The sequence below is a fragment of the Microtus oregoni genome, unplaced genomic scaffold (genome assembly GCF_018167655.1).
Source record: "Microtus oregoni isolate MIOR12 unplaced genomic scaffold, Mior012 000091F_ref0000469, whole genome shotgun sequence".
Classification (NCBI taxonomy): domain Eukaryota; kingdom Metazoa; phylum Chordata; class Mammalia; order Rodentia; family Cricetidae; genus Microtus; species Microtus oregoni.
The window spans coordinates 1,490,587-1,505,364 of record NW_024544600.1 but is presented as its reverse complement, the minus strand read 5'-3'; positions in this window follow the sequence as shown (position 1 = coordinate 1,505,364).

Here is a 14,778-nt window from a genome sequence, read left to right as displayed (position 1 = left end):
TCTAGCTGGCTACAGTGGCGCACGCCTTAAATTCCAGCACTTGGGAGACAGAGACAGGAGATTCTTTGTGAGTTTGAAGCCAGCCTGATCTATATAGTGAGTTCCAGGATACCAGGGCAACATAGTGAGACCCTGTCTCAAAAAAAAAAAAAAAGTTCTGTTCTCAAGGAACACCCAATCTGATAAACTTGCCCTAAGGGGCATCTTGTCTGATGGAGTGGGCAAGATATATAATTATGAGAATTAGCCTGTAACTATCACAGACCATGTCACAAAAGCTTCACGGAGGAGGAAAAGTGAGGCACGAAGGGATTATGTAACTTACTTAAAGTCACACAGCAAGTATAGGGACAAAGATGTGAAGCTAAAGCTGCCTCGCTCCCATCTGCACAATTAACTGCTATACTCCACCGCTGCCTCAATCAACTGTCAGAAACACTCTACGGGAACATCAAAGGCAGATGGCTACGACACAGAGTTCAAGCTAAGCATGCAGGTCAGGTAGCAGTGGCATTGAATAAGACTATGCTCCAGGCCTCCTTAGATCTTTGCTTTCCAGCTGACTCCTAACTGTCCTGTACTTTACTGTGCCTACACTAACCCCTTCACATCCGCGGACATCTAAATGATAGGGCATCCCCATAGCTACCCCACACGTGGGCCAAGCAATAGCATATCAGGACAGCCTTCTTCCTGCCCACTAGGACTCCATGCTCGCTGAGCGTTAATCAGGAGAGCCAGGGTCATCAGAGAGGCCCCACAATACAAAGAGAACTCTTGTCCAGCCTTTCTCTAGAGCCTTGGCTCTTCCCTCAGGGCAGGCAGAGGCTCCAGGTGGGGAAGGAAGTGGGAAGAGGGGCGTCCATATGATATGCACTTGGGCTGGCTAACATCCTGTTTCCTAGCCCCAGACCAGGCTGCTCTGTGACCACTTCCCTTGCCCCACTTCAGTTTCCCCTTTGTACAGTGGGCTGGGAGAATCCACGGAACCATCCAGCCCTGTCCGTCTCTGGCAATCTTGGAATATTAGAATTTTGGAGTGTGTGTGTATGTGTTTGTTTTGTTTTTTGAGACAGGGTTTCTCCGTGTAGCCCTGGCTGCTCTGGAACTCGCTCTATACAGGGCTGGCCTAGAACTCAGAGATCCATCTGCCTCTGCCCTCCTTGCTGCTGAGATTAAAGGCATGTACCATTACCACCACCTGGCAGAATTCTAGAGTTCTCCAAAGCACCCTTCTGATGTGGTTCCAACCCTTCAGAGTCTGCATTGCCTCCAGGCCAATAGGCACCAATAAATCTCTTCCTCACTAGCTGAAGCCTGTGTAGAAGACAAGCCAAGTGAATGAACAGTGTTGGACTTCATGAGAACTCTGTCACACAGAGAAATGATAAGGCTCGCCCACACAGGTAGCACATAACCCAAAAATGTCTGTGCATAATATATCAACTTCCTGTGCACACTCCTGCCTCTGTGCCAGGCTTGTCACCACAGGCTCAGGTCTCAAGGCAGGGATGGGAGGGAGAGAGGGAAGTGCAACCTAGAAGATTCTACACAGACTCTAAGCAGACAGAGCCACAGGCTGCTGTAGAGAAGGCACTTGTCTTGTCTTCCCTGACACCCGTCTTGTCAAGAGAAGGGCAGCCACTTGCCAGAAATATCAGAAGCCAAGAAATAAAGTGGAAAGCCTGCTCTCTCTCCTCCATATACTAGAGGGCTTCCAGAGCCTACCTCCTACCTCCCAACTCCAGGGAACAAAGGGCTACCTACCCACTAAAGAAACTCTACCAAGGGAACTCCAAGCCAAGAGAGAACCCCAAAGGGGCTCCAAGTTTAGAGATTCTATAAAGGGTCTTTTGACTCAGCAAACCCTAAAGAAGGTTGAGATGCAGAAAGACCCCAACAACACCTGCCTATATACATCCATATATTATTTTTTTTTAAGTTTTATTTATTTATTATCTATACAGTGTTCTGCCTGCATATTTCCTTTCAGGCCAGAAGAGGGCACCAGATCCCATTATGGGTGCTTGTGAACTATGTGGTTGCTGGGAATTGAACTCAGGACCTCTGGAAGAGCAGTCAGTGCTTTTAACTGCTGAGCCAGCTCTCCAGCCCCACACCCATATTTCCTTATCCCATACCTGTGTCTTCTCTTTCCCACCAGTACTAGGAGTTTGCACATAGCCTTCTGCTTACTTGCAGACTTCCTCCATGGAGCCACCAGTCCGTGGCAAGAGCTGCATATCCACCAAAGTGGTAAAGCTCTAAATCCCGAAAATACCAGGCTGTAGAGTAAAGGGGCTCTCATATTGTCAGTAAAAAGACAAATGTGTACAGCTACCTGGAAGCAACCCATAATTCCACACCCAGATGCCCACTCCCAATACAAATGTGTGTATTGTAAAAAAAAAAAAAAAAGTGTTCAAGTGTGTTCATGAGACACTGTTTAACATAGTCACCACTGGCACAGGAGAGATGGCTCAGGGGTTAAGAACACTGGCTCCTCTTCCCGAGGTCCTGGTTTCAGTCTCTAGTCCCCATAGAGTAGCTCAAAACTGTTAGCAACTCCAGTTCTAGGGGGTCCAACATCCTCTTTTGGCTTCCAGGGAACTAGGCACACACGTGGTACACAGACATACATGTAGGCACTGGGCAGTGGTGGCGCACACCTTTAATCCCAGCACTAGGGAGGCAGAGACAGGCGAATCTCTGTGAGTTCGAGGACAGCTTGGACGAAAGAGTGAGTCCCACAACAGGCTCCAAAGCTACAGAGAAACCCTGTCTGAAAAGAAAAACAAAACAAACAAACACACAAAAAACATACATGTAAGCAAAACACTCACACACTTTTGTGGGGGCAGGGGTGCTTGAGACAGGATTCCTCCGTAGGTACCCTGCTCACTAAGCCATCTCCCCAACCCCTAAACTTCATTTCCAAAAACGAGACTAATGAGGCGGCGGCTCCACTGGTGAAGGTGTTTGCTGCCAAGCATAAGGACCTGAGTTCAATACCCAAAACACCCACCTGGGGGAAAGAAGAGAACAGACGCCTGAAAGTTGTCCTCTGACATCCAACACACACACACACACACTAAACAAACAAACAAATAAAGTGTTTTGGAAAATTAAATCTTCAAGACAGTGTTTCTCTGTGCAGCTCTGACTGTCCTGGAACTCTGTAGACCAGGATGGCCTTGAACTCACAGAGATCCACCTGCCTCTGCCTCCCAAGTGCTGGTATTAAAGGCGTGTGCCACCACTGCTCAGGAGTAGTGCTGACTTTTAAGTCAGACTACCTGGGCTGTATTCCTGTCAACAGAGTCCGGATGTTGGCCTGTTCCTCAGCGTCCTCATCTTTCATAAGAAGTGAATGTTACATAGAGTCGCTATGATGGTTAAGTTTTTAAAAAAAAGATTCTCTATAAATGCTCAAAATGGTACCCAACACATAGTGAGTGTGAAATAAGTATTCTGAACCATGACCGGCCAAGTGAGTTGGAAGCCAAATTGCCTACAGTGATTCCTGGATTTGCTGGGAACCAGCTCTGAGATCTGGCAAAGTGAACTCTCTCTTTCTCCTCAAATGCCCTCAGTTGTAACTGAGGGATAACGTCAGCCCCGCCTGAGAGAACTGGGCAAACTGCAGCGATGATGCTCACTTAACACTATGTCTGGCAGGGTTAGTGTCAGTGCATTAGCCTCTGTGGTCATTAGTTACCATGGTAACCCTATAAACGGTGATATAGAGTTCCATGCGCTTAAAAGATTGGCCTAAGGTCGTATGAAACTAAATGTGATTTAAAACCTAGTTGTGAGACAACCCAACCTTCAACACATGCCTGCATGTGCGCGCGCGCGCGCGCACACACACACACACACACACACAGAGGTGCCACAGCCTTGGGTTCTCCTCAAACTCTTCCCATCGCTGGGCACTGTTGCTAGCGCTGCGTCCTTGTCCCTCTAGCTGCAGTGGCTAAGGTCTCTGTGTTCAAGGCTGGTGTGTCTTTCCCATGACCCAGCTGTGGAGCCAACCTGACGGTTCCCATTGTATTCTCGGTCAGGGTGCTGAGGATACAGCCCCGGAACTAAATTTTAACTCTCAGGGGGAAGCCCCAGGACCTTCCCATCTTCTCATTCCAGGAATCTCTTCTGCTACGGTCTTGTCCTTGGCCAAGAAAGAATACTCTGAAAGATGACTGACTGGTGGGGACTGGAGAGTTAAGGACAGAGGGGCAGGACTATGTGGCCCCAGAAACGAGACCTGAATCCCCTAATCACATAGCCCCCATCTTCACTGATGAAGCTTGGCCTCACTCCTTCAGCCTGTCGTGTCTCAATATCCAGAGACTTGATATTTGGGGATAGCAACTCTCCAGATCTGTGCAGTTAGATTCTTATCCTACCTAGTTATGATATGTAAGAGCATCAGAAAACCAGGCCGTACACTAGACGGAACCCAGTAGACCAACAATGGAGAAGATCTCTGTTCCTGGATTTGTACGCTGCAGCTGTGAGATTGAGAGCCCCAGCTTCCTGCAGTCAGAGCCGAGGGTTCCAAGCCTAGCTCTGTCTTTAGCAGCTGTGCACTGTGAGCTTCCCTCTTCAGTATGACTGACCTCAGCTTTGACATCTGTGATTCTGACCCCTGATTCACTCTGTAAGACTGCTGAGAAGGACCAGGTGGGAGCTGGAGACGCGACTCAGCATTAAGAACACGGCCACTCTTGCAGAGGGCCCAGGTTTGATTCCCAGCACCCATATGATGGCTCACAACTGCTTGTAACTCCAGTCCCAGAGAATCCAACATCCTCTTCTAGTCTCCTCGGGCACTGCACACACATGGTACACATTCACACATGCTGGCAAATATTCATGAACATAAAAATAATTAAATTTTCACCAGGCAGTGGTGGCATGTGCCTTTAATCCCAGCACTTCGGAGTCAGAGCCAGCTGGATCTCTGTGAGTTTGAGTCCAGCCTGGTCTACAGAGTGAGTTCCAGGACAGCCAGAACTAAATAATGAGACCTTGTCTCAAAAAACTGAAAGAAAGAGGGGGGGGGAGGGAAGGAGGGAGGGAGGGAAATTCTCAAGTTTTTAAGTAAAAAAGGAGGATTAAAAGAGGCATCTCTGTACACTAGTGACTCTAGATAGAAGAAAGTGGTTTAGAAACTGATAGCATCATTATAATGAGTGGATTTACTCAGATTGGATGCTGGTGTGGAGTAGAAGGACAGAAGAAGGGAAGAGAGGATTAACAAGGAAGAAGCTGAGGGGCAGAGGGCTTAAGCGGGCTGGGGAGATGGCTCAGTGGGTTCTTGCTCTGCTATCATGAGGACCTGAGTTCAGATCTCCAGCACCCAGTAAAAAGCTGGGCGTGGCTGCTTATGCCTATAATCCCAGTACTGAAGGGCAGAGAGAGCTCACTGGCAAGCCACCATAACCAAAATGATAAGCTTCCAGTTCAGTGAGAGACCCCCATCTTAAGTCAGAGAGCATCAAGGAAGACACCTTAAGCCCTACTCTGACTTCTCTGTATGCACACACAGGTACATGCGTATTGATACACTCACATGAATATACCACAAATACAACACAGAAAATAATCACAGGATATCACAGAGAGATACGAAGGCACAGAAAGACAGAGAGACATCATGAAAGGAAAAACTTGAAGAGATGGAAGACAGGCATGAAGTCAAAGATCCCAATCAAGACTCCCTCTCTCTTCCTTCATTCATCAGAGGATAGAATGAGGTAATAGCTGCAGAGCTAAGCCAAGTCTCAAAGCCATAGCTAGGACTCCTCCCAGATGTACCAAGAACCATCTGAGGGCAATGTACCGGAGGTCGGGACTCCAGGCACTCTCTTCCTCAAATGACCTTACATTTGGAGTTCGAGGTCAGAGCTACAGGATCAGCTCCCCACACTGATCTTGCTGTGTCCTGGCTGGTGTTTTGGATTTGGTTTTGTCAGTTTGACAAAAGCGAGCTAGGGTCATCTGAAAAGAGGAACTTTGATTGGTCTATCAGCAAGGCACTTTCTTCATTGATGATTGTTGGGAAACAGATCAGCCCACTGTGGGCAGTGCCATCCCTGGGCAAGTGGTCCTGGGTATATAAGAAAGTAAAATGGGCAAGCCAGGAGGAGCAAGCCAGAAAGTTGCATTCTCCTGTAGCCCCTGCTGTGGTTCCTGCCTTGACTTCTCTCCGTGACAGAGTGTGACCTGAGAAGTGTAAAATGAAATAGACCCTCTCCTCGCCACACCTTTGGCTGTGTTTTTTTTTTTTTTCCCACAGCAGTCCTTACTCCTCTTTGACATCCACTAGCCAATGGGAACTCTCCTTCTCTATGGTCTCCTTCTCTATGTCTGGAAAATCCTAATCTTTCAGCTCCTGTGACTTCCCTTCTTTCAGGACCAAGAGGGAAAACCCCGGGGTGGTGTTACCCTGCAAACACAGCATCCCAGAGGTGGAAATAGGAGAACCATAAGTTCAGGGTCATCCTCAACTACTTCAGCAGTTCAAAGCCAGACCTAACCACCATGGTATCCTGTTAAACAATAATAAAAGTGGTTGGAGGCACAGATGCACACCTTTAATCTCAGCACTGGCGGAGGATCGTTTAATTTGGTTATATTGGTTTACAAGTTATGCCTCTAAACCACCAATCTATCTTTAAGTCAAATATTAAGGAATATGACTACTGCTGTCAGTATGTGGTGACCTAGAGATTTATCCATTGACAAAAAGGCTAAAGAATTGGCTTTAGCCTTTTTATTAATTCAGTCCATGAGGCATATAAATATTTGTCATGCTTATAGTTAGACTAATCAGGTTCTTTAGATACATAGAGATTATATTCTGCATAGATAGATAATCTTCAACCACTTCAAAGAGCTGTAGAAAATGGCATTTAATAACTTAGAGTTGAAGTGAGACACAATTGCTCCTGGCAGCACCGATCTTTTCCCGAGAGAATGTTGAGTACAAAGACACTCCACCTGGAGCTTGTTTTCTTCTTGGCAGAACCGGCCTTTGGGCAAAGAAATGCCCATACCTCAACCACTGACAAGATACATAATATCCGGAAATGGATAAAACAGGACTGTCAAATCCTGCCAAGACAGGGTAAGATAGTTTTGAAAAGTTTCTTGCCTTTAAAATGGCCTTAGTCATTTTAGGCCTTAGCCAAAGTTGGTTGCTTCATGTTGCAAATGAGACTTTGAGTGATCGCCCAGGTAGCGAGTTGGCTCTGTCATTTGTTACACATTTTGGAAGTTGCTTGATTGCACTTCCTGCTTACTCAAGTAATATTGTTTCCCTTCTCAGGTCTTCGATGGGGTTGAAGATTAGATAGTCGTAGTTACCTTCCTCATGATTTAGCCAAGCTTATTTCCGATGCAATAGAATGTTTATTAAAACTTTTGTTGTGTTCCTTGTTTAATATTGATTATATTGCTTGTAATTTTATATTTGGTATCTGTTCCTATTGTATATAGTTGTATTGGGTTTGGATCGATCTTGTTTAGAGAAAAGGGGGAGGTGATGGGGGAAGTTTTGTTAACCAATCACCTCTAAGAAGTGGAACCTAATTAAGGCGTGGCTACCTGGAGCCCAGGAAGAAAAACTGGGATAGACCAGGTGCTTATTCTCTCTGGGTGATTCCCGCGGGACACAGAGAAGCTTGGACTTCCCATTTTCGTGGTGTGACTTTCCCCTTATAATAAGTAAAAATATAATTGTTTATCTTCAAGCTGGCCTGGTTATTTCACGAATTGAGTTAACATTTACACTGGGCATCTAGGAAACAAAAAGAGCGGCCGGCCTCTCCAACACTCTGTACCTTGGAATGATGTCTTCTAATAGCTTTTTGGTCACAACCTGGGCAGTCTCTTCTTTGGTAGGGTAGGCTTCCACACATCCTGAAAAAGTGTCAGTAAACATAAGTAAGTACCTGTTATCTGTGTTTGCCAGGTTTCACCTCAGTGAAGTCCATTTCCCAGTGAGCTCCAGACTTGGGTCCCCAAAGTCCAGAGCAGGGGCTTTGAGCTTATTGTCTGTATTGGTAAGCCTGCAGGCCAGACATTTGTTATCAGTCTGGTTTCATAGCGCAAGTCAAATACCTTCAGGTGAGATTGTCTGAGCAAATCTTCAGTTTTTCTGGTCCCCAGATGAGCAAAACAGTGAAGGTGGCGAAGGAGTTCCTCTACTACCTTCTGGATAAAATCCGGGGGGGTCCATAGGGGACAGAATCCTGCCATTTCCAGGAATTCCCTGACTGCCCTTAGAGAGGTTGGAGCAGGAATCTTTATCACTGTCTCTCTTCTTGCGTCTGACGACCATCTTTGACCCTGTTCAAGAATGTAGCCAAGGTATGTCACTCTCTTTAGGCAAAACTGGGCCTTTTTAGCCAAGGCCCAATACCCCGGCCTCCCCAGAGTCTCAAGTAGTTTTCTGGTACTCACTGGGCATTCTTCTTCTGAGTCAGCAACAATCAAGAGGTCATCTACATATTGGAGGAATGTCTGATGTGGATGTTTCTGGCAGAAGTCTCTGAGGTCTCATGTATCATCTCAACCAAGATGATGGGTGAAATCTTTTTTTGTTTTTTGTTGTTTTTTTTTTTTTTTTGATTTTCGAGACAGGGTTTCTCCGTAGCTTTTGGTTACTGTCCTGGAACTAGCTCTTGTAGACCAGGCTGGCCTCAAACTCACAGAGATCCACCTGCCTCTGCCTCCCAAGAGCTGGGATTAAAAGCGTGCGCCACCACCGCCTGGCTGGTGGGTGAATTCTTAAATCCTTATGGAAGTCTGGTCCAGGTCAGTTGTCTGTTGATCTCTTTGTCAGGATCATGCCATTTAAAGGCCAGTATAAGGCCGAAAGAAGCATCTTTTTTTTTTTTTTTTTGGTTTTTCAAGACAGGGTTTCTCTGTGGCTTTGGAGCCTGTCCTGGAACTAGCTCTATAGACCAGGCTGGTCTCGAACTCACAGAGATCCGCCTGCCTCTGCCTCCCGAGTGCTGGGATTAAAGGCGTGCGCCACCATCGCCCGGCAGAAAGAAGCATCTTTTAAGTCCAATACAGTATACCAAACCCGGGTTGGTGGCAACAAACTCAGGAGGATGTAGGGGTTAGGAACAGTGGGGCTGTATATCCATAACCTGCCTGTTGATCTCCCTCAAGTCCTGTGCTAGGTGGTAATCATCAGAGTTAGCTTTCTTTCTTTCTTTCTTTCTTTTGGGGGGGGGGTGTTTTGTTTTGTTTTGTTTTGTTGGTTTTTCGAGACAGGGTTTCTCTATAGTTTTGAAGCCTGTCCTGGAACTAGCTCTTGTAGACCAGGTTGGCCTCGAACTCACGGAGATCCGCCTGCCTCTCTGCCTCCCAAGTGCTGGGATTAAAGGCATGCACCACCACCGCCCAGCAGGAGTTAGGTTTCTTGACAGGAAGCAGTGGGGTGTTCCAAGCAGACTGACAGGGGATCAGAATCCCCAAGTCCAGCAATGGCCTAATATGGGGTGTAATCCCTTCCTTGGCTTCCCTGGGCATAGGTACTGTTTTATCTGGGTGGGGGAGGCATCAGGTTTAAGCTCCACCAATATGGGTGCCCTATGTTCTGCCAACCCCGTGCCTCCTGTCTCAGCAAAGGCTTCTGGGTACTGTCTTAGTCACGAATTTATGTCTGGCCAGGTGGGGGGCAGTTTCAGATATAGTCTGTATTTATCTTCTAATTGTAAAGTGAGGACTGAAAGACCCTCGACGAGGACCTCTTTTCGGGAGGAGACCTCCCCAACGCCAAGGAACAGGCTAAGACCACACGGATGCAAATCGCAAGAGGTTTATTGAGTAGACACAGGTACCTGTGGGCAGCAAGATCTCTCGGAAGATTTGCGCACCTGCAAACTGGAGGGCGGGCTTTTTATAGGGAAGAGCAAAAAGCAAGTTTACAGAAGCAAAAGCGTGGTTATCGATCGACCTGAATGAGGCGGGGGCATGAATGGTTTCCCCTCTCAGCATGGGTGTCAGCAAGAAGCAAGTTTACAGAAGCAAAAGCGTGGTTATCGGAATGCGGCGGGGGGCATGAAAGGTTTCCTCTCTCAGCATGGATGCCTGGCAACAATCATCCTGTTCCTATCTTATAGCTAACCTGCTTTGTTGACATCCTATCTTATTGACATCTTGCCTTGCAGTCTTCCTATCTCTATCTCCTGTTCTCTCAGGCACCTGGGATGTTCTAACGGGAGCAGGCTGGCTGCTGATCCGGAGATTTGTTTAAAACAAACAGGACGTTCCCCCGGGAGCATGCTAGCTGCGGGTTTTGAGGAGGGGGTCTGTAGGGTCTTTCATTTCCCCCTTTTTCTTTTTGTTAATGAGTTAAATCTTTTACTCAAAGCAATTACAGAACCTCGGTATCTTGTTGTGGTAACATGTGATACTGATGGGTCAGTACTAGGGCCTGAATGACTGACAGCCTGTCTTTTATAAACTGGATCAGGCAGTTTAAGATGCAGGGCCCAAGCAGGAGTATCAGAAGGAGGATAATCAAGGGACCCATCAAAGAAGACAATAGAGTTGTAAACCAGGGAGACTTATTGAACCATCCTTCGAACCATCCTTGTCGTGATTCGAACAGCTTTTGTCTCTGTCTTAACCTCTCTCTAAGCTTTGTCATATTGTCTCTCACCAGCCCAGTGTGGTCCGCATAGAAGCAGCATTCCTCTTTGAGAGCCGCACATAACCCTCCCTCTCGCAAAAACAACATGTCTAGCCCCCTCCTGTTTTGTAGGACTACCTCTGAGAGGGAGGTTAAGGACTTTTCGAGTGCGCTAACCGATTCTTCCAGTGCCTTGATATCAATATGCATGGCTGCCTGAAGTTGTCTAAATTGGCTGGTCTCCATAAGAGCAGTGGTCCCTGTGCCCACCCCTGCCGCTATTCCCCCCATAGTGATGCCTCCCAGCAATAAGGCCAAAGTTAAGGAGGCTGGTTCTCTCCTAAATCGGGGTCTCCCTTCAAAATGACTATAGATGTATTCAGGATCATGGTATGTAACTTTGGGCCATAATTCAATTAGAACGCAGTAATCAGAGGTTTCACTGAGCACAGCAGCTGAAACGCATGGGGTTAATCCAGTACTGCATGCCCAATAGGTCCCGTTGGAGGCAGCTAGGTAATAGGTTCCTCTGGACACCGTTTGGGTAGAGTTACATAAGGCCTGGTGGGTTTTGGGAATAGTCCCTATGCAAAGTCCCTGTCCAGATACTTCAGACAGGGTCAGCTTATGCTGGGGGATGGAAGTGCAGCTGGTGGGTGCATTGAAAACCTGGTGTGGGCTATTTTCTTGTGTCGCCATCCCCAGTCTTAGTAGGGCCCATATAATAGTCAAAGGGCCCCACGGGTAAGCCTTATCTTTAAGGGGTTTTGAGTGCATTGGATTCTCCATGCTGGGGTCGCAGCGGGCTCCACTTTCTCAGCTGTATGGGCGGCTTTAACGTGCGAGGCGTGGATCCAGGCTGCAATGCCGTCAACCTTCAGTGCTGTTGGAGTGGTCAGAAGGACAGTGTAAGGGCCTTTCCACCGAGGTTCCAAGTTTTTGGTCTGGTGTCTGCGGACCCAAACAGTATCTCCTATCTGGAAGGGATGTGGTACCACGGGCTGGTTCAGTTGGTCTCAGTAAGCAGCGGCGAGTGGCTTCCAGACCTCTCTTTGCACAATCTGTAACGCCTGTAAATGGGCTTCCAGAGAAGAACTGTCAGCAAAATCGGCAATGTTTGAATCAAAGAAATTTATAAATGGGGGAGGAGCTCCATATAGGATTTCAAAAGGTGTCAGTCCATGAGGCCCTGGAGTGTTGCGGGCTCTGTACAGGGTCAGTGGTAAGAGGAGCACCCAGTCTCTAGTGCCAGTTGCAAGCGTTAATTTGGATAAGGTCTCCTTAATTGTTCTATTCATGCGTTCTACCTGCCCTGAACTTTGGGGTCTATATGCACAATGTAATTTCCATTCGACCCCTAGGAGTTTGGCCACCAACTGACTTACCTGGGAGATGAAGGAAGGGCCATTATCGGTGCCTAAGACTTGAGACATTCCGTACCTGGGAAAGATTTCTTCCAAGAGCTTTTTGGTCACCACCTTTGTGGTTTCGTGTTTGGTGGGAAAGGCTTCCACCCATTCTGAAAAAGTGTCTATGAACACCAAGAGGTATCTGTACCCATAGAGACCTGGCTTAACCTCCGTAAAGTCGATCTCCCAATGTACTCCGGGACGATGTCCCCGTACCCTAACTCCTGGACCAAGCTTGGTTCTGCCTGCGTTTACCTGAGCGCAGGCTTGGCATTCATCAGTCACTTTTTGCAGGGCTCCATCCCTGTTCAGGAGGTGTTGGCCTGACTCCTGTCTGTCCAACAAGGTCTTCATCTTCTTTGGCCCCAAATGGGTCAATTTATGTAAGTAGTCTATTATTTTATAAGTATGTTTTGTTGGCATAACAATCTTTTCCTTAAAAACCCAATGTTGCTTTTTTTGGGGGGGTCATATGTGGCCCCCATTTTCTTTAGGAGATCAATGTCCTCTGTACTATAGGGTAGCGAACTGGAGGCTGGGGCCTCTTTCGGGTTCATCAAGGGGAAAACTTGGGAGGTCTTGGTTGATTTCATAGCAATCTTTCGAGCAGTGTCATCTGCCAGTCTATTTCCCTTTGCCTCAGGGCTATGGCCTTTTTGATGCCCAGGGCAGTGCATAATACTTAATTTTTGGGGCAAAAATAAGGCCTTTAGGAGTGCCAGTATTTCAAGTTTGTTCTTAATTTCCTTTCCTTCTGAGGTCAGCAGCCCACGTCTTCTATAAATTTCCCCATGTATGTGAGCCGTGGCGAAGGCATATCGGCTATCCGTATAAACATTTAGCCTCTTACCTTCTGCCATCTGGAGTGCCTGGGTCAGAGCGATGAGTTCAGACCTCTGGGCGGAGGTGCCTGCGGGAAGGGCTTCTGCCCAAATTACCTCAGTCTCCATTGTCACTGCCGCCCCCGCTCTTCGTTTCCCATTTGCCAGGAAACTGCTGCCATCCGTATACCAAGTATAGTCAGCATCTCGGAGGGGTTGATCCGTCAGGTCCGGCCTGGTCCCGTGTACTTCCGCAAGGATCTGGAGGCAGTCATGGTGTTGGGCTTCCTCCGGCAGGGGGAGCAAGGTCGCGGGGTTAAGAGCGACCACAGGTCCGAAGTGCACCCGGTCCGTATCCAGGAGCATTGCTTGGTAATGAGTCATGCGGATATTGGAGAGCCAGCGGTCTGGAGGCTGTTTGACCAGAGCCTCCACCGCATGGGGCGCCAGGATAGTCAATGGCTGGCCCAGAGTCAGTTTACCCGCGTCCTTGGTGAGGACTGCAATAGCTGCTACCATTCGCAGACAGGGCGGGCACCCTGAAGCTACTGGGTTGAGTTTCTTTGAGAGGTAAGCTACAGGACGCCTCCAAGGGCCCAGTTTTTGAGTTAGGGCCCCTATAGCGTAACCCTGTTTCTCATCCACGAACAAATTGAAAGACTTGGTAATGTCGGGGAGGCCCAGAGCAGGGGAGGCTAACAAGGCTTTCTTAATGTTTTCAAAAGCCCTCTGTTGGTCCTCCCCCAACCAAACATTGTTCCTTGTTTAGTTAATGGATACAAGGGTGCAGCCAGCTCTGCAAACCCTGGGATCCAGAGGCGGCAGTATCCTGCTGTTCCCAGGAACTCTCTTAGCTGGCGGGGGTTCGGGGGGGGGGGGGGGGCAGGAATGTTAGTGATGGTCTGTTTGCGCACCTCGGTCAGCCATCTCTGTCCATCTTTTAATTGATAACCTAGGTAAATGACTTGCTTCTGGCATACCTGAGCCTTCCTGGCTGATGCCCGATAGCCTGCTTGTCCCAATGTCTGTAGGAGGGCCTTTTGCCATGATATGCTTCATGGGACATGGGGTACTGCTTGATTGAAACAGGAGTAGCTGTTGCCTTCAATTGAATGATGAGTGGAGGTTGTTGTATAGCCATCCCCATTCCCCCAGTCTCTGCCCATGCCAATGGAAAGTCATTGAGCCAAGAGGCCATGTCAACTGTCTGTTGCCCTGGGGGCTCGTAAAGTCTATATTCATCCTCCAGCTGGAGGGTCAAAATTTGGAGGGGACCTCCATCTGGGCCCGTTATCTTAGCCCCTGTGTCCTCAAAATGAATTTGGGCCCTTAGCTTGGTGAGGAGGTCTCTACCCAACAAGGGATAGGGACAGTCCGGAACATGCAGAAAGGAATGCATCACCTTACCAGTAGCCAGCTGAACCTTCCGATTAGTTGTCCATCGATATCTCTTGCCACCAGTGGCTCCTTGGACCCAAGCAGATCGTTCGCTGAGTGGCCCTGAAGTCTGAGTCAGGACTGAATGCTGGGCCCCGGTGTCTACTAGGAAGGTGACTGGTTGCCCCCCCCCTCCGACATCGAGAGTTATCCTGGGCTCGGGGGGGGGGGGGGGGGGGGGGGGGGGGGGGGGGGGGGGCTCCTGGCCCTGAGTTCCCTAATCCTCTAAGGTGAGGAGGGAGGTTCGGGGGCCTGGGCTTTCTAGGTCCTTTGTTCCTCCTGGGGCAATCCTTAATCCAGTGTCCTCGTTCTTTACAATAGGCGCATTGGTCTCTGTCCACCTTGGCCCTACGTCGTTCTCCCTTCCTGTCTCCCTCTCTATTCTGTCCCTGAACCACGGTGGCCAACACCCTAGTTAATTCCTTGTTTCTCCTCTTGTTGAAAATCTTCTCTGCCT